Source organism: Dromiciops gliroides, chromosome 1 (assembly GCF_019393635.1).
Source record: "Dromiciops gliroides isolate mDroGli1 chromosome 1, mDroGli1.pri, whole genome shotgun sequence".
NCBI lineage: Eukaryota > Metazoa > Chordata > Mammalia > Microbiotheria > Microbiotheriidae > Dromiciops > Dromiciops gliroides.
Genome location: NC_057861.1, coordinates 550,541,060 through 550,559,836, shown reverse-complemented (window position 1 = coordinate 550,559,836; position 18,777 = coordinate 550,541,060).

Sequence of the window (18,777 nt, the reverse complement as noted above, 5' to 3'; positions counted from 1 at the left end):
CAAATACCTAAAACTTCTGTTTGTTTCAGCTTTCTCAACTGTAAAATGGGAAAAATAATAGTACTTTCTTCCCAGGTTTTTTGTGAGGATCAAATGAGATATTTGTAAAGCACTTAGCACAGTGTCTGACATATAGAAGGCATTTAATAAATGCTTATTTCCTTCCTCTCTTCCTCCCTTACTTCTTCCTTTCTTTCTTCCTTCCTTCTTTAATTCTTTCCTTCCTTCCTTCCAAATTTATCTTCCATCTACTCAATATATAGCTTGTTGTTCAATCATTTGTGACCCTGTTTACCAAAGCACACCCATATTGTCCCTGGGGGTTTCTTGGCAAAGTATTGGAGTGGTTTGCCATTTCCTTCTTCAATGTATCCTATCTATCTATCTATCTATCTATCTATCTATCTATCTATCTATCTATCTATCTATCTATCTATCTATCTATCGCTTTCCCCATTGGAATATAAGCTAATTGAGGGCAAGAACTGATTTTTTGTTCTTTGTAGCCAAAGCATTTATTTAGTACAAAGCCTAACATGTAAGGAACACTTAATAAAACTCATTAGTTGCTTGATTGATCTCTAGAACAACCTTTTGAACTATGAAGTCAAGTATAATTATCTTTATATTATGCATAAGGAAACTAAATCTTGGAAAGGTAAAAGATTGGTCTAAGATCACCCAGATTGTTAGTTGTGGAATCAGCAATGCATCCAGCTGTTATGTATCCTTGCCTCAGGGACTTTCTCTCTCTCTCTCTCTTAAATAACAGCTGGTAAAGCAGATCTTCCATTTGTCCTTTTGTTTCCTTGAGCCACTACACTCATGAAACCCAACTATAAATGCTAACTGTATGGATCAAGGTACTGAGGAGTAGAATACATGTTAATTAAATAAACTTGAATGGGCAGAGAACAATGGGCACTGAAAACAGAGGACTGCCCGTATTACGATCAAGTTAACCAAAGCTCAGCTATTTAACCAAGACTTCAATGACATTAAAGAAGGGAAAGAAGAACAAAATAATAATTCTATTCTTCACCACTAACACTGGAAAGAAAAAGAGAAAAAAAGGATTAGAGAAAAGAAAAAAGAACTCTATAAATTATGGGAATTTTTGGTTAATGAATTGGTTTTTACTTAAGGCATTCAATAAATCTTATTGGTTGTTTAATTAATTATGTCTTTTCATCTCTTTTAATCTTCAAGAGGAAAAAAACAAAATAGAACTACAAGTGACTTTTGCATGAGTCTACTTCTTAAGGCAATATCAGTGTATGACTGAATACATGAACCTACTTAATTCAGTGCCTGATTTTAGTATACAGAGGCCTCCAGGAACAAATTCCTTGGGATGGCCCACATAGATCATTTCAAACTCCACTATAATAAGAATAGGAAGGAATAAGAAAGAATTTCAAACTCTCCTATGAGAATGCTGAAAGGATAGACTGATATCTCACAAAATATGTACACTGAATGATGTGTACTTTTAATAAGGTAATCCCATATTTTTAAATGTTTAGTGAAGGGAATGATAACTTTTCACAAATGAAACAGTGATTATCAGACTTGGTTAATATGTAGGTTAGTTTTGCTTACCTGTTGTTGTTTTTTCTTTTTAATTATTTTTAATAGATGATTGGTTGGAGGTGTATTAGAAAATTTGATGTAAAGACAAATGAAAACAATAAAACTTTAAAATAAAAAAAAAAAACAGAGTGCTAGAAAGAACACTGAATTCAGAACCAGAACATTTGGGAGGCAGTACTCTATGTATTAGAATTGGAGTCAGGAAGACCTGGGTTCAAATTTCAGCACATAGGGATAATAATGCCACCTACCTCCCAGTGTTGTGAAGATTAAAGATATTCATAAAATATTTTGCAAATCTTAAAGTGCCATATAAATGCTGGCTATTTTTGTTACCCTAGGGGAAGAGAAAGTAAGCTGAAGGACCTACTTTACAACTTCACTTAAGGCTGGCCCTGTATTCACACATCTGATAAATGGTCTTGATCAGAAGCTCTAAAAGAGCAAAAACTACCTTAGGCCTTCATTTATCTATAGCTGAACCCAGGATTTACTGTCCCTCATTTTTTTCTCTTATCCTTTCTACATTGTTCTAAGCAGCTATAAGTTTCACAATGGATAGAATTCTGTTCAAATTATGCCTCAGATACTTACTGTATAGCCCTGGACAAGTCATTTAACCTCTGTCTGCCTCAGTTTCTTCATCTGTAAAATAGAGATCATAATAGCACCTATCACCGAGGTTTGTTGTCAGATCAAATGAGATATGTGTAAAGTGCTTTGCAAATCTTAAATTACTATATAAATGTCTGCCATTGCTCTCTGGTAGTTATAGGTGGGTTGGAGGTGTCAAGGTCCAGATTTTAGATATAGTTCCGTTTATGAGGGCTCGTGCTTTGGATCATCATGTGATTCCTTAAGACTGGTGTGTCAGATATCTGGAATGGATGTGGAGCAGGGAAAAGGGGCCTCAGACACTAATTGCCTTCTGCATAAATGAGATTACTTCAAGGTCATCTGCACAAGTTAGTTCTCAGCCATTGGCTCTAGGATAACAATCTCAGCGACACAGAGTTCCTGATTTTGCCATCCTGCTGCTGCTGTCTAATCTTGCGGCTACCATTTCCCCATCTTTTCACAGAATGCCTGATGCATTTACTTAGGCTCAGCTTCATTCCTAAGGTGATTTCTCCTTCCAAGGTAAAAGAAAATATTCAAGAGCCACAGTTCCACTCTCTCTGCATAATAACAGTAACAGCCTCTTGTTCTGCCAGGGATTGTCACTTCAAAAGGGATATGGAGACCCTATCCTGTGTCAGTTACTATACCTATCTTGCCCACTCCACCCTTGCCATCGTTATCAAGTCTTGTCTTTTGAGTTTTGTTAAGCCAAATGTATGTACACCTGGAATTCGCTCCCTGCTCTTCTCTGCCTCCTTAGAATCACTGGTTTCCTTCAAAATTCAACTCAACTGACACCTTATATATGAAGTTTCTCCTAATACTCCCAAGTCCTTAGTACCTCACCAAATTACCTTGTAGTCATGGTATCATCTGTCAATCAACCTATCTGTATCTATACATTTATATATACTTATTTATACACATGTCTCCCCAAAAGAACATAAGTTCTTTTTTTTTTCAGGGCAATGGGGGTTAAATGACTTGCCCAGGGTCACACAGCTAGTGAGTGTCAAGTATCTGAGGCCAGATTCGAACTCAGGTACTCCTGAATCCAGGGCCGGTGCTTTATCCACTGCGCCACCTAGCCGCCCCCCAACATAAGTTCTTTCAGAATAGACTTAACACTTTTCTTTTTTTTATCACTAGTACAGTGCTTGGCATATTCTTGAATATTCAAATGGATTTATGTTCTCATCAATTTGGAAGTTTCTTCCAAATACGCAGATGCAAACACACCCATGCTTGCCAACACTGTTTGATTCTTGTCCATGTCTTCTTCTGAACTCACCACAGAAAGTCCACCCAATTTACTAGAGGCCTTCCTTCACAAGGGTGCCAGTGGAACATGGTTGCCTGTCCACCTATCACTCCTTACCATCACTACCTGACCAGCCTATCTTCTCTTCCTATCACATATTTCTTTGATGATATCTTTTGTTTGTTTTCCTCATGGATTTTATGTTGTAGCCTGTTCTCACACATCATATATCTCTCCGTTATCCTCTATTTTAGGTCAAGCCTGATTCAGGCCAGTCTGGTGGCTCCATCTCAGGATTAAAATGAAATGAAATACCTGTAGAAACGTAACATTTAACCAAAGAAGTCTATTGAACAATAGCATGGAAAAGATAGAGAATTGTTTCAGAGGGATGTAGTTTCCTTAATCTCCATAAAGAGAAAGCCTCATCAGGGGGATCTGTTAACTCAGAATTTTATGAGAGTCCTGGCTCCTCGTGGTCTGGGTTTGTTGCTGTTGTTGTTGTTAGGTTTTTTTGGTTTGGTTTTTTGCCTTAAGTGAATAGGAAGTTGCTTAATGGTTCAAGGCTTAGTCTGATGTACCAATTAATTCTTAAAGATGGTTTCATTGTCTTGCTAGGGAAAATTAACCTAGCCTATGGGGAATGTGTATTGCTTCTATTAGACAGGTAAAATTAGTTTTTTGTTAAAGGGTATCGAAACTGTTCTCAAGATTTAATTCATTCAGAGGACCATAATAGGATATTAGTGTACCTCCCCGGTCACTTGAATACAGAAATAGTCAGGATACAAGGGATCTTTTCTCAGGTTCCTGACCATAATCCAATGTGGCACAGGAAAATTATAATCAATTGAATCAACTATATCCTTAATAAATACACTGTCCCTACTTTGAATGCCCTTCCCTTGCTATGGCAAAGTAAACTGTTTTTGGTATCTATTAGATAGACTATAAGTGTATCATTTCTTTTATATTTTCAGCCCTGAGCCATTGGACTAGCCGATCATCTCTGGCCTATTACATATACCCTTTGTCTGATCTGTCATTTTTCAGCTGTGTCAGACTTTTCATGACCCCATTTAGAGTTTTCTTGGCAGAGATGCTAGAGTGGTTTGCCATTTCCTTAAAAAGGGTTAAGTGACTTGCCCAGGGTCACGCAGCTAGCAAGTATCTGAGGCCAGATTTGAGCCTTCCTGACTCCAGACCCAGTACTCGATCCACTGTGCTACCTACCTGCCCTTACCCTTTGTGTTACATTCATTTTTAATTCATTGTAAGCCATTACATTCTATGTCACATGAGTATCCAACATCAGTACACATAGTAGGTGCTTCAAAAAAATCCCTAATTGATATATTAGTTGATTGACTGAAGTACAGAAGACAGATGGTATTGAAGCTTCCTTAATAATTTCAGGTCATTTTCATCCAAGAGGAAAGTGCCAAGAACATTTCCTAGGTGCTTACTTAAGGTGATCTGTCATTGTCATCTTCCTCGGTCTTCTTCAAAGACAAGACATTTGCTAAAGGATATGAATTATCCTTTGGCTTAACTTTCACAAATATATAGTCCCTCTCTCTCTCCCCAGCAGAATTTTCCATTATTGAAGTCAACAAAATCCACATATTGCTATGCAGTGGGACTAAACCCAGCCATTCAAATAAATTAAACACTTACTTTGCATCAGGCACAGTGTTAGAAGTGGGAATACAAATACAAAAATTAGACAGACTCTGCCCTCAGGGAACTTACATTATACTGTAATGAAACACAATCTCTAGTCTATTTGGAACCAAACATTTTACTGGCCAGTCTGATGACCCTGTGGCCTTCAATGATCCACTGGCCTTTCCCAACCTGTCAGCTCCTCATGTATGAAGAAAGATGGAAAAGGCAAGTATGTGATCACTAATCTCTGATACAGTAGATCTGAGATCAGATCTTGAAAACTGATGAAAGATATGTATGAAAATAAATAGGAATGGGAAAACTCCTTCCTGAGTTTGAGTTATGGCTAAAAAAAATTAATTCTGAGAGCTGCAAGCTTAAGTTAAGATGCTAACCCCAATCATAATTTAATTTTGACCTAATAAAATCTTTTGCTAATCATTTCCAAAAGGCTTTTTGCACGGCTTCTATGGGCACGTGTATAATTCTATATCCATAAGGTAGAATGTATAAAATATATCAACATAGGTAAATATCCAAGAAATACAAGGCAAATATATAAAAATCCAGATTTATGGAAAAGATAAACTAGAGGATGTTTTTCCTTTTTTAACAAAAGGACCCTTTTATAGTACCACCCACCTGGGCATCCATGCTTAAAACCTTAGTGTCACATTGGACAATTATCTCTTCCTCAAGTCATACTCATATTGTGGCCTACTCTGATCTACTCTAATCCAAACAAACATGCATTTATTAAACCCCTAGAATGCTAGGAGTTGGGGCTATGAAGACAAAATGAAAGCAGTTTCTTCCCTCAAGGAGCTTATATTCTATTGAGAAACTATATCATGAAAATATGTTAGTAAGTATATAAATGATCATTGTCCACAATATTTATTTTATCTCACTCCTTCATTTTTATTTCTGCTGACATCATTGGCCTTATTACCTTTGGTTTTATTCCCCTCTAATTCATCCTTCACACCCCTGTCAAATCAACCTTTTTTTTTTTATGTAGAATTTGATTGTGTCATTCCTCTGCTCATAATCCTTCACTGACTCCCTGTTACCTCCCCAATATAGATCAAAATCCATACAGGTTATAATGAACAGGATACTATCAGAAAAACCTGGAAAGACCTACATGAACTAAAGCAGAGTGAAATGTACTGTATACAAAATAACAGCAATAGTGGGGGATGATCTGCTGGGAAGCATGTGGTTATTTTCAGCAAGGCAATAATCCAATATAACCCTGAAGGACTTATGAAGATTGCAGCCCATCTACAGAGAAAGAACTGATAGTACCTGAAAACAGAGGGAAACACATTTAAAAAATTTTTTTTTCCTTTTCGTCTTTGACAATTCCTTAATCTGAAGTTTGGGGTTTTTTGACTGTTTTCTCTCACAACTAGCTAATATGGGAATTTTTCCATGACTACTCATGTATAACTTATTTTGAATTGCTTGAGTTCTTGTAGGTGGGGGGTAGGAATAGAGGGGGGAAAAGAAATTGGAACACAAAGTTTTAAAAAAATTGATGTTAAAATTTTGTTATTACATATATTTTGGAAAATTAAATTCTATTAAAAAAACAAACAAACAAAAATCCTTAGTTCAACATTCAAGACCCACTTCACCTTTTCAGTCTTTTTTCTACCTCCCACTCCCTCCACCAATATACTCCATGCTCCAATCAAACAGTATTATCTGCCTTCTATAAATTTCTCATACTTTTCACTTCTGTTGAAATGCCTAAAATGGCCTGTGTCTCTCATTCTTACCTGTTGATGTGCTTCCTATACTTTAAGAGCCAGGTAAAGGTCTACCGTGTCCTTGAAGTCTTCTCTGATTCTCCAGAAATAATTTATCCTTTTATGTGGGCCTTGATTAATGTTTTGTTTGTATTTATCATGATCTATTTTCTAGAAAAGTTATTTCAATAAGTGTGAGTCCTCTAATAATTAATAACAGAGGATGGTGTCTTATTCATCTTTGTATCTCACCTAGCATAGAACTTTTCACCAAATAGTTACTTACTTTCATGTTGTTGTTGAGTCATTTGAGTCATGCTCAATTTTTTGTGACCCCATTTGGGGTTTTCTTGGCAAAGATATTGAAGTGGTTTGCCATTTCCTTCTCATTTCACTTAACAGGTGAGGAAACTAAGGCAAACAGGGGTTAAGCGACTTGTCCAGGGCCACATAGCTAGTAAGTGTCTGAAGCTGAATTTGAACTGAGGAAGATGAGTCTTCTTGACTCCATGCCTTGTGCTTTATCATTTGAGCTACTTAGCTGGCCTACTTACTTTCAAAGTACATACTTATTATAATAATTATTAATTTTGTTATTGTTAATTATTATTATTAACTTATTACAATACAGATAATAAAAGTAAGTATGAAAGTAAGTAGACACTTATATTTTCTGGACTTTACAACTATAGCCTGGCTACCTTTCACCTCCACCCCTTCAGCCCTCTTCTATCATTAGAGAGTTCTTCCTGGAATCTCATTTTTGAGTAAGGACCCAGACCAGCTAACCTTTTTCTCTAGACTTGGCCACCATGCCTCTGGAAGGTACCTCCCTTCTCCATTTTCAGTTCCCTTGTGTGTGCTTTCTTCCCCCATTAGAATATAAGTTCCTAGGAGCAGCTAGGTGGTGCAGTGGATAGAGCACTGGCCCTGGATTCAGGAGGACCTGAGTTCAAATCTGGCCTCAGACACTTAACACTTGCTAGCTGTGTGACCCTGGGCAAGTCACTTAACCCCAATTGCCCTGTGCAAAAAAAAAAAAAAGAATATAAGTTCCTTTAGAATAGAGATTGTCTTTCTTCTTTCTCATATTTATATTCTCAGGATTTAGCACACTCCCTGGCACCTAATAAGTAGTTGATAAATGCTAGCTTAACTTGTTTACAGATGCATAGAATATCAGAATTGGAAGGGAAGTGAATGAAGTGACCATGTAGTCAAACCAGGAAGAATCTACTCTGGAATGACAAGAGGATGGAGATTGGAGAATGACTCTCCAAAAAGTGGTCATCCAACCTTTTCTTTTGAGAGAGCCTGGTACAATTGAAAGGGTACTTACTATATTTGGAGGCAGAGGACTATAACTCAAGTCTCTTTTCTAATACTTGCTATTTCTTCAACTTTGAGCAAGGCATTTAACCACTCTGGGTCTCAGTTTTATCCTCTGTAAAATGAGGGCGTTGGATTAACTAACTAGAGTTGATGCCATAGAGGTTTCTTCTTACATCAACTTTAAATTTGATCCCCTTCAATTTCCACCCATTACTCTCAGTTTTGTCCTTTGGGGCCAAAGAGAGCAAGTAAAATTTTTATTCCATGTCAACAATCTTTCCAATACTTAAAAATGGTTATCATGTTTTACCCACATCTTCTCATATTGAGGCTATATATCCCCAAGCCTTTCAAGTAATTCCAATTGGATATGTTCTCAAGGTCTTTCACTATCCTGGTTGTCCTTCCTCTGGATACTTTCTGGCTTCTCGTCCTACCTAAAAAGTGGTGCCCAGAATTAAGTATCAATGTTTCTCTTACAGATTGAATTATCTTTTTTTTTCAGCTGACTCATATTGTAATGCATCGAAGGTCCTTAACTCTTAAGATGGACTGTTTTCCATCTGTATCTCCCCCTTATTGAACTTGGAAGATCAATTTTTCTAGCCCAAATATGGCATTATGTTTATTCTTATTAAATGTCATCTCAGAATGTGCTTCCCTAATTTTAGTAAAAGGGGAGGAGGACTATAGGTTACATATACTATCAGATAAGGTCACTATGTCAGTTGGTTGTGCTTAACTGCTTCTCATTTGATATTCTCTACATCTTTATCATCTGCAACAGATGATGGCATATAAACTGCAATAATCTTCATAGTAGGCTTTTTGTAAATACTTATCATAAGCAGTGTAACATGAAATGACCCACTGTCTAATAAAACAATATTTCTTAATATGCTTTGGATATCCAGTAAAGCTAACTCCACCAACTGCTGACTAAGAATGAAGGATCTTGAAGCCATCCTTCCTTTTAGCTCTAACTTCCTCTTGTCTTCTGATTTCATTTTTAGCCAAAATGTCACGATTAATGTGATTCAGCTCCTCAGTAGTATGTCTGTTTCATCATTAGACAATAATTTGAAACAAAGCATACCAATGATCCAATATAACCCTGAAGGACTTACGAAAATGGCAACCCATCTACAGAGAAAGAACTGATAGTAACTGAAAATAGATGGAAACACATTTTTTTCTTTCTTTCTTTTTTTTTTTGGTGAGGCAATTGGGGTTGAGCGACTTGCCCAGGGTCATACAGCTGGTGAGTGTTGGGTATCTGGGGTCTGATTTGAACTCGGGTGCTCCTGGTTCCAGGGCTGGTTCTCTATCCACTGCAACACCTAGCTGCCCCTGGAAACACATTTAAAAAAAATTTTTTTTTTCCTCTGACAATTCCTCAATCTGAAGTTTTGGGGGTTTTTTGACTGTTTTCTCTCACAACCTAGCTAATGTGGGAATGTTTTCCATGACTAATCATGTATAACTTATTTTGAAATGCTTGAGTTCTAGTGGGTGGGGGTGGGAATGGAGGAGGAAGAGAAGTTGGAACACCAATTTTTAAAAAATTGATGTTAAAATTTGTTTTTACATATATTTTGGAAAATAAAATTCTATTCAATAAAAAAAAAAACCAATGAAACAAAGCATACCAACCAAGCAAGTACATATGTACCTATATTCCAGATACTGTGCTAGGCACTGGGATAGAAATTCAAACCAAAAGGAAACCCATACTCTGAAGAAGCTTCCATTCAATTAGAGAAGATTACATGAATATACATATACATACAGTATGTGTGTATACATGTGTGTAGTTGTTCACTTATTCAGTCATGTCCAACTCTTCATGACCCTGTACAGGGTTTTCTTGGCAAAGATACCAGAGTAGTTTGTCATTTTCTTCTCCAATAGATTTAGGCAAATAGAGGCTAACTGACTTGCCCAGAGTCACATAGACAGTGAGTGTCTGAAACCAGACTTGAATTCAGGGTTTCCTGACCCCAAGCCCAGTTCTCTATGCACTGAGCCATCTAGCTGAGAGAAAGAAAGAGAGAGAGAGAGACATACATACATATGTGTGTGCATATACATATATGTATGCACATATGTTTGTGTATAGATAGAGGATGAATGCAAAATAAATCCATAGTAAGGACAGAGAGCATTAAGATTTGAGGGGATCAGGGGCAGCTAGGTGGCGCAGTGGATGGAGCACCTGCCCTGGAATCAGGAGGACCTAAGTTCAAATCCGGCCTCAGACACTTAACACTTGCTAGCTGTGTGACCTTGGGCAAGTCACTTAACCCTCATTGCCCAACCAAAAACCAAAAACCAAAACAAAAAGATTTGAGGGGATTGAGCAGTTAGGTGGTGCAGTGGATAGAGCACTGGCCCTGGAGTCAGGAGTACCTGAGTTCAAATCTGGCCTCAGACACTTAACACTTACTAGCTATGTGACCCTGGGCAAGTCACTTAACCCCAATTGCCTCACTAAAAAAAAAAAGATTTGAGGGGATCAGGAAAGTTTTCATACAAAGGGAGTGCTTGAACTATGTCTTTGAAGGAAGCAAGGACATGTGGACATGAGGAGGGAATAATTTAGAGACATGAGGATTGACAGCGCAAAGTCATGAAGAGCACCATGTATGAGGAACAGAGAGGCCAGCTTAGTTAGACCATAGATTTTGGAAAGGGAAGTAATGTACAATGAAGCTAGAAAGACAGGCTAGGGTGAGATTTGTAAAGGGCTTTAAAAGTCAAACAAATAAATTAATGTTTGGCCCTCAAAGCATTTAAGAGCCACTGGAGTTTATCAAGTAGGGTAATTGCACAATCACTTTGGATACCGTGCAGGGGGGATTGGAGTAGGGAGAGACTTGATGCAGGGAGACCAATTAGGAGGGCCTTACAATAGTATTGATGACATGTGATAAGGACCTGAACTAAGATGGTGGCTATGTGAAAAGAGGTAAGTGAATGAATGAGTGCAATATTGTGGAAGTAGAGATGGCAAGATCTGGCAACCAAATGGATATATATGAAGAGTGAGGAGTTGATGAAAATGATGTTCATAAACTTGGGAGACAGAAAGATGATGCCATCCTCATCAGAAATAGGGAAGTTTAGAAGAGGAGTGGGTTTGGGTGAAAAGGCAATGAGTTCTATTTTAGACATGTGGAATTTGAGATGTGTCCAATATATCCCAGTCTTAAATGTCTGATAAGCAGTTGGGGATGCTGGAATGAAGCTTAAGAGAGTGATCAAAGATAACTATATAGATCTTATCAACAGCCAAGTTAATATTTATAGTATCTATATTGTTCATAGATTGTATAATTCTTAGGATCCTCAGGTCTTCTTTTATTTTTTATTTATTTTTAAAATTTTATTTTATTTGCAGTGCAATGAGGGTTAAGTGACTTGTTCAGGGTCACACAGCTAGTGTCAAGTGTCTGAGGTTGGATTTGAACTCAGGTCCTCCTGAATCCAGGGCCAGTGCTTTATCCACTGTGCCACCTAGCTGCCCCCCTCTTTTATTTTATTTTCTTTCTTTAAATAAGTTTTTATTAATGTTTTTGGTTTCTTTTTTTCATCATGACAGTCTTTCCCCAGTACTCCCTCTTCTTCTCCTCTTCTCCTCCAAGAGAGCCATCCCAGGTAGAAAATAGTATTTCTAAAGGCAAAAAGAAAAGAAAAAAGAGTATAAAACAGCACAGGCCCTCTTTTCTACCCCTCTATTGCCCTCACTGAAGAAATAGAAAGGCTCTACATGTGCCAAAGAACCATTTTATATCTTCTTTTGTTGTACAGCTCTCCACAGACAAAAATTAATTGCTCTATGGCCAACCAACTGAGGATGAGCCTTTCCATCTCAGCCACGCTGATCTTCAGAAAGCAGGGATATTCTATCATCTAAACTCTATTTGAAGCTTTTCTTGCAGCCTTGTAGAACCTGTTTAGAGCATGTGTTCTACTGGTACAGTCTTCTTGTTGTTGTTGTTGTTGTTGTTGTTGTTGTTGTTGTTGTTGTTGTTGTTGTTGTTGTTGTTGTGGGGCAATGGGGGTTAAGTGACTTGCCCAGGGTCACACAGCTAGTAAGTGTCAAGTGTCTGAGGCCGGATTTGAACTCAGGTACTCCTGAATCCAGGGCCGGTGCTTAATCCACTGCACCACCTAGTCACCCCCTGGTACAGTCTTTAAGAACCCAGAGCCCCCTCCATTACGTGATGGGGAGTATGTCTTAATAAATATTTATAAATTAGCCTTCATTTCCTTAGCTCTTCCCTTCTCTGCAGCTAAGTTGTTCTCAAAGTCTGATTCCAACCTCTCACCTGGAGGAAAAGATATAAAGATATAAATATAATAATAATAATAATAAATAATAAATAATAAAAAGATATAAATATAATGGATCTTTCAGTACACAGAAACTAAAGTATTAGGCCTATTTTAGAAGAAAGTATAGATTCAGTGTCTATTTTTCCTCCCCCTTTTTCCCCAGATGAAGGTGATTCCCAGCACCTCACTCCAAAAGCTAAACTGCTATTCTGTAAGTGAAGAGATGGAACAGACTTGGGGATCCTTCTACAATAACATTATGATAACAAGGATGAGGTAGTAATTTCTCTGAAATAAAGAAAAGCTCCATCCCACTTCCCCGCCTTTTCCTTGCCACCACTTCTCCTGACACCTCAGTCTCATACCTGAATCACTAGCACTGAGGCAAGGTGAAAAATAGGGACCAAGGTAAAAAGGTAGGGGGCAGGGTTTGCCAAGAACTGATCATAAGATCATAGACTTAAATCTAGAAAGGATTTTAGAGGCTATCTAGTCCCAGAAGAGTGAATTGACTTGTTCAAATTCACACAGATAATAATAACAGAGGCAGAATTTGAACATAGGTCTTTGGATCCAAAGTCTGATGCTTTTTCCACCATAGAATCTTGCTTCTCAAAGTACCATGATCTGTAGCAGCAAGAGAGAAAGGGAGGGAAGAGGGGATGGAAATCTCAGTTGATAGCAGATGAAGGGAAAATGAAATTCCTGTGACTATCCAGCTGGAGCAAACACTCTTATGTGAATGACTCAGTTATTATCTGTAATAAAATCCATGTACATGAACTCCAAAACTTTTGTACTTACTAAGACACTTGCAAAGTTTGATGTGAACAAAACTGAGAGAAGTATCTAGTAGGAAGGAAGGGAGATGTTTTGAAGGGAATAATTTCAAGAACCACAGAATTTTAAAGCTAATCCATCTAGTTAAGGAGTTCTTAACCTTTTTTTTGGTAGTGTAGTGAAACCCAAATGCATAAAGTAAAACAGACAGGATTACAAAGGAAACAAATTATACTGAAAATAGATATCAAAATATATAGGTAGGGGGCAGCTAGGTGGCACAGTGGATAAAGCACCAGCCCTGGATTCAGGAGGACTTGAGTTCAAATATGCCCTCAGACACTTGATACTTACTAGCTGTGTGACCCTGGGCTTAACTCACTTAACTCCCATTGTCCCACCTCCCCCCCCCAAAAAAAAAAAATATATATATATATGTAAAAAAGTTCACAGTTCTTAGGTTAAGAATCCATAGTTCAATCCAGCTTCAGACACTTAACACTTACTAGCTGTGTGACCTTGGGCAAGTCACTTAACCCCAATTGCCTCATTAAAATAAATAAATAAATAAAAAAGAACCCATAGTTCAACCTCTTAATTTTATATATGGGGAAATTGAGGCCCAGAGAAGTGAAGTGGCTTTACCAAGGTCACAAAGAGCCAAAACTAGAAGCCAAGGCCTCTGACTCCCAACCCAGTGCACTTTCCACAACAAAAGAGGGAAGTTCAACAAAACCAGTCTGCTGGTCTTTTAAAGTTAGAGTCAAACATGCTTGATATTTTTTACAACTCAACTTTGAATTTTACAACCATTATTTAAAGCACTTTTCTTTTTGGCATAAGGATTAAATGTTATGATTCATCACATGTCTTTTGGGAGGACGGGAAATAACCTTCATATTAATATTCCCCAATAAAGCCCATCATACTGGCTATTCATCTGAGCTTATGTAATACAGTGGTGCAATTTGAAGGCAGACAAGCTAGTTATACAGCAAAACATGTCTAGTTTTGCCCTACATATGTCTCTAATTGATCATGCATACTTTTAAGTTGGTGCTTCCTGTTTATGGTTATTTACTTTATGAAAGACATGAAAACATGGAGGACACAATGAAAGCACCTGAGAAAGAGACTCTCCACAATCTAAAGGTTTTCAACTTTTTTGTATGTTCTGGACCCCTTGGCAGTCTGGGGAAACCTATGAATCCCTTCTCAGAATCATGTATCTAAATGCACAACATAAAGGAAACCAATTATGGTCAAATGCATTTATCAAAAAAAAAATTGTTTTAAATTCACAGACCCCAAGCTCAGAATCTTGATGTCTTCACAAGCCTACTTATGAGTTCATAGGGGCCAAAGAGGAAAAGTAGATGAATCTGCTCTCTAAAAATCTAAGAATTACTATCAAAAACCATCCAGGACATACTGGACAGATACTAAAGTAAAACTAATAGCAACAGGGGCAGCTAGATGGCGCAGTGGTTAAAGCACTGGCCCTGGATTCAGGAGTACCTGAGTTCAAATCCGGCCTCAGACACTTAACACTTACTAGCTGTGTGACCCTGGGCAAGTCACTTAACCCCCATTGCCCCGCAAAAAAACAAACAAACAAACAAACAAAAAACTAATAGCAACAGGCAATCAGCTTTCCTGCCACTAGAATGTCATACTTGATGTTCATTGATTCACTAGTGCACAACAATTATCAGGAAATTAGAAAACTCTCCATATATTAGCACATCTAATTTTTGGTTTAACTAATGTCTTCCATATTGATTATGGGGCTGTTAATGCCTCAAAATGTTAAGGCTGCTTTGCAGTGTCTATGTTTGCTTTAAAAAATCTAAAAGGTTAATTGTACAATCCCTGTGAGATTGTGTCTGCTTTCCAAGGACCAAATTAGATAAGCACTGAGAGGTATATCACTGACTATGTGGTGATGAATATTTTTACCTTGGTCACCCATGAAACTTAAAAATAAAAAAAATGGTTGGGGGATGTTATGAAGCCAGCTCAAACCAGGTTGGGGAGGCCAGCTGTTAAATTTTTAGTGGAAGCATTTACACCTTGGAAACTGGAAAACCCTACAAAATCAGAGCTTCAGGGGCAGCTAGGTGGCACAGTGGATAAAGCACTGGCCCTGGATTCAGGAGGACCTGAGTTCAAATCTGGTCTCGGACACTTGACACTTACTAGTTGTCTGACCCTGGACAAGTCACTTTACCCTCATTGCCCCACCCCACCCCCAAATAAATAATTTTTTAAAATCAGAGCTTCATTTATTGTTTTGTTGCTTGTACAGACTTAAGAAAGTGATGGAGAAAATGTTAGTGTTACAGATTAAGTTTTAAAGTGTGTCATGTGTATATTTTTTGTATTTTTTTTTTGGAGATCCAGTTAAACATTTACCAGTACACTCTTAGAAATGTCTCTTAGTCCAATGCACTGAGTTCCCTGTCACTTCCTATTTTTTATTTGTATTTTTTTTTACTAACAAATGGTTATTTTCTCTCTTCCCCATTTTCCTCCACTACTGAAAAAAAGAAAAGAAAAGAAAAACAAAAACCTCACAAGCAAAATTTTAAAATCCTAACCTTGGCCATGACCAAAAATGTGTCTCATTCTGAATCTTGACTTGATTCCTTCTCTGGCAGGATGTGAATAGCATGTTTCACCATCTTTTCTCTACAATCATGGTTGGACATCATATTAATCTTAAATATTTCTAAGTTGTTAGTTTTTTGCATTGTTGGTGTTACAGTATAAATGTCTCCTGGATTTTCTCAATTCAGTCTGAAGCAATTCAAACAAGTCTTCCCAGGTTTCTCTGAAACCATCTATTTCACCATTTCTTACAGGACAATAGTATTCTATTACACTCATATATCATAATTTGTTTAGCCATTCCCACTTGATGGGCAATCCCTTAGTTTCCAGTTCTTTTCCATTTCAAAGAGAGAAGCTATAATTGTTTTTTGTACATTTAGATCTCATTCCTTCTTCCTCAGAATCTTTGGGGTATAAACCTAGTATTGTTATCAAGTAGTATATATGCTTAGTTTAGTAACTTTTTGGGTGGCCCTTCAAATGTCAGTGGCAGAGGGGAAGAAAAAGGGGTAGGTGGGGTAAAGAAGCACATAGTTTTTAGTCTATCTTACAAACATTAACTTAAGAGTTGCATTCTATTTGAAAACCCTGTGGAATGACTGAGTGGACACACTCTTGGAGGAAATGAATCATGTCAATATTGGCATTCTTGTAAATGAAGCCAGAAGTCAAAAGGAAGTTGTAGCCAAATGGAAGGGTGACTCACAAATTCTCCTTGAGGAGGTAAATATAAGAGTTGTTTTTATAGTACAGAGAAGGTTCTTGATCAGGGTGACACAGTATTAATTAAATGCCTGCAATTTGCCAGGCACTATGCTAGATGCTGAGAAGGAAGATGAAAGAAAGGAAGGAATAAAGGAGGGAAGGAGGGAAGGAAGGAAGGAAGGAAGGAAGGAAGGAAGGAAGAAAGAAAGAAAGAAAGAAAGAAAGAAAGAAAGAAAGAAAGAAAGAAAGAAAGAAAGAAAGAAAGAAAGAAAGAAAGAAAGGCTTTATTCTTAAGGAACCTATATCTACTGTGTACAATATCTACACAAATAAGCAAATATAAAATATGCAACATCTCTTAAAGAGGCAAGGTCCTGAGACTCTGGGAGCTAGTTACACTAGAGTCTGGGCCAATGGGAATTCACCTTTAGCAGAGATCCCGAGTCTTGGGATGCCAAAAGTAGAGAGGGCCTGGGAACTCAAAGATGGGAGCTCAGATGCTATACATTCAAAGTATATTCTGCGTGTTCATTCCTCACCATCTGGGGCCTGGGACTGACATTAGGGTCCTTGGCTTAAAGCAGCGTAGCACCTTCTTTTCTGATGTGGGAGTTTTTCTAACTTCATGGGAGCAATGATTAGACCAGGACAAACATCTCAAGCTTTCTCTCAGTGGTCATTTAACTCTCAGATCCAAGCCCTAAATTCCCCCTTCCCCAAATACATCTTGAATTGCCTTAAGGAGGCATCATGGTATGACAGAAAGAGATCAGGACTTGCAATCAAAAGACCTGGCTTCCAGGACTTTATCACTTCTGTGACTCTGGGCAAGTGAATTAAGCTCTTGGTGTTCCAGGTAACCCTCTACTACCATCCAGAATGATAAGCTGCAAGTTACTTGCCAATTTGTATTTGCACAGTTTCCTAAACAGGCGGTAAAAGGAGTTCCTGTCACTGATGAAATTACTGGTCTAGGACACACATGCATATATACATACAAACACATGTGTATATATGCCTCAGCATTTACACACATATATGTGCATTTTATTTGTGTGTATGCATGTGTATGTCTAAACACATCAAACTATAGTGTGCATGCATGCATGTATGTGTGTATGTACACATCTGTAATATACACACATGGGATATCTCAAAAGTCTTAGTGAAGTTTTAAACTTTTAGGTGTGTGTGTGCATATGTATGTACCAGACCTGTGAGATATGTATGTGTATTTTTTTCACCAATTAAATCACAGGTCTGATCCATATACACATACACAAATACACAAAAAACACTTCCTTGTAGGGGCAAGCAGTGTATATTTTACTTCCTACCTCCATAGGGAAGTACTTTATACACTATAAAGCATTATATACATAAACTATTATTACCCTACCCTCAAAAAAGTCAGATGAACAACGTAAAAAAGGGCATAGGATTGAAGCAACCCCTGTGAGTTGAGCCTGTGTTGAAACAATGACACATGGGACTAACCCAGAATCAGTCATGTGTCATAAGCAAAAAGTGTGCAAAGGTATTTTTAAATTGCATAGCTGTGCATATCCACAGCCTGGTAAGAGCTACATGCCAGATGTGAAGTGGTCTTTTTTATTTCTCTGTGTTGGAATTTTCATTTGCTTGAAGACAAATAGTAACTGATAGGGACAAGAAACCAGGATAAGGAAAAGCTTAGAATCTACTTGGGTAGTAATTACAAGAACTATAATTGCAGCTAGAATTTATATAACACTTTAAGGTTCACAAAGTAAATATATTATCTTGTTTAAGTCTCAAAACTCTGAAAGGTAGATGCTATCATCACCCCCAATTTACAAATGGAGAAACTGAAGCATAAAGCACTTAAGTGACTTGCCCAGAGTTATACAGCTAAAGTACCTGAGGCAGAATTTGAGCTCAGGTCTCCCTGACTCTAAGTTTAAGTCTCACTAAAGAAAGATTCTGACCATCAGCTCCCCTTTGCTTGATAAAGCATAATAGCTCCCCACTAAGGCTTGGCTTTCCAGCAAGAATAACTAACTTCCTAGAACTGAAATGTAAGGGATGTCCTGACTCTGAAACAAAACATTGAATGTATATCACAATTTC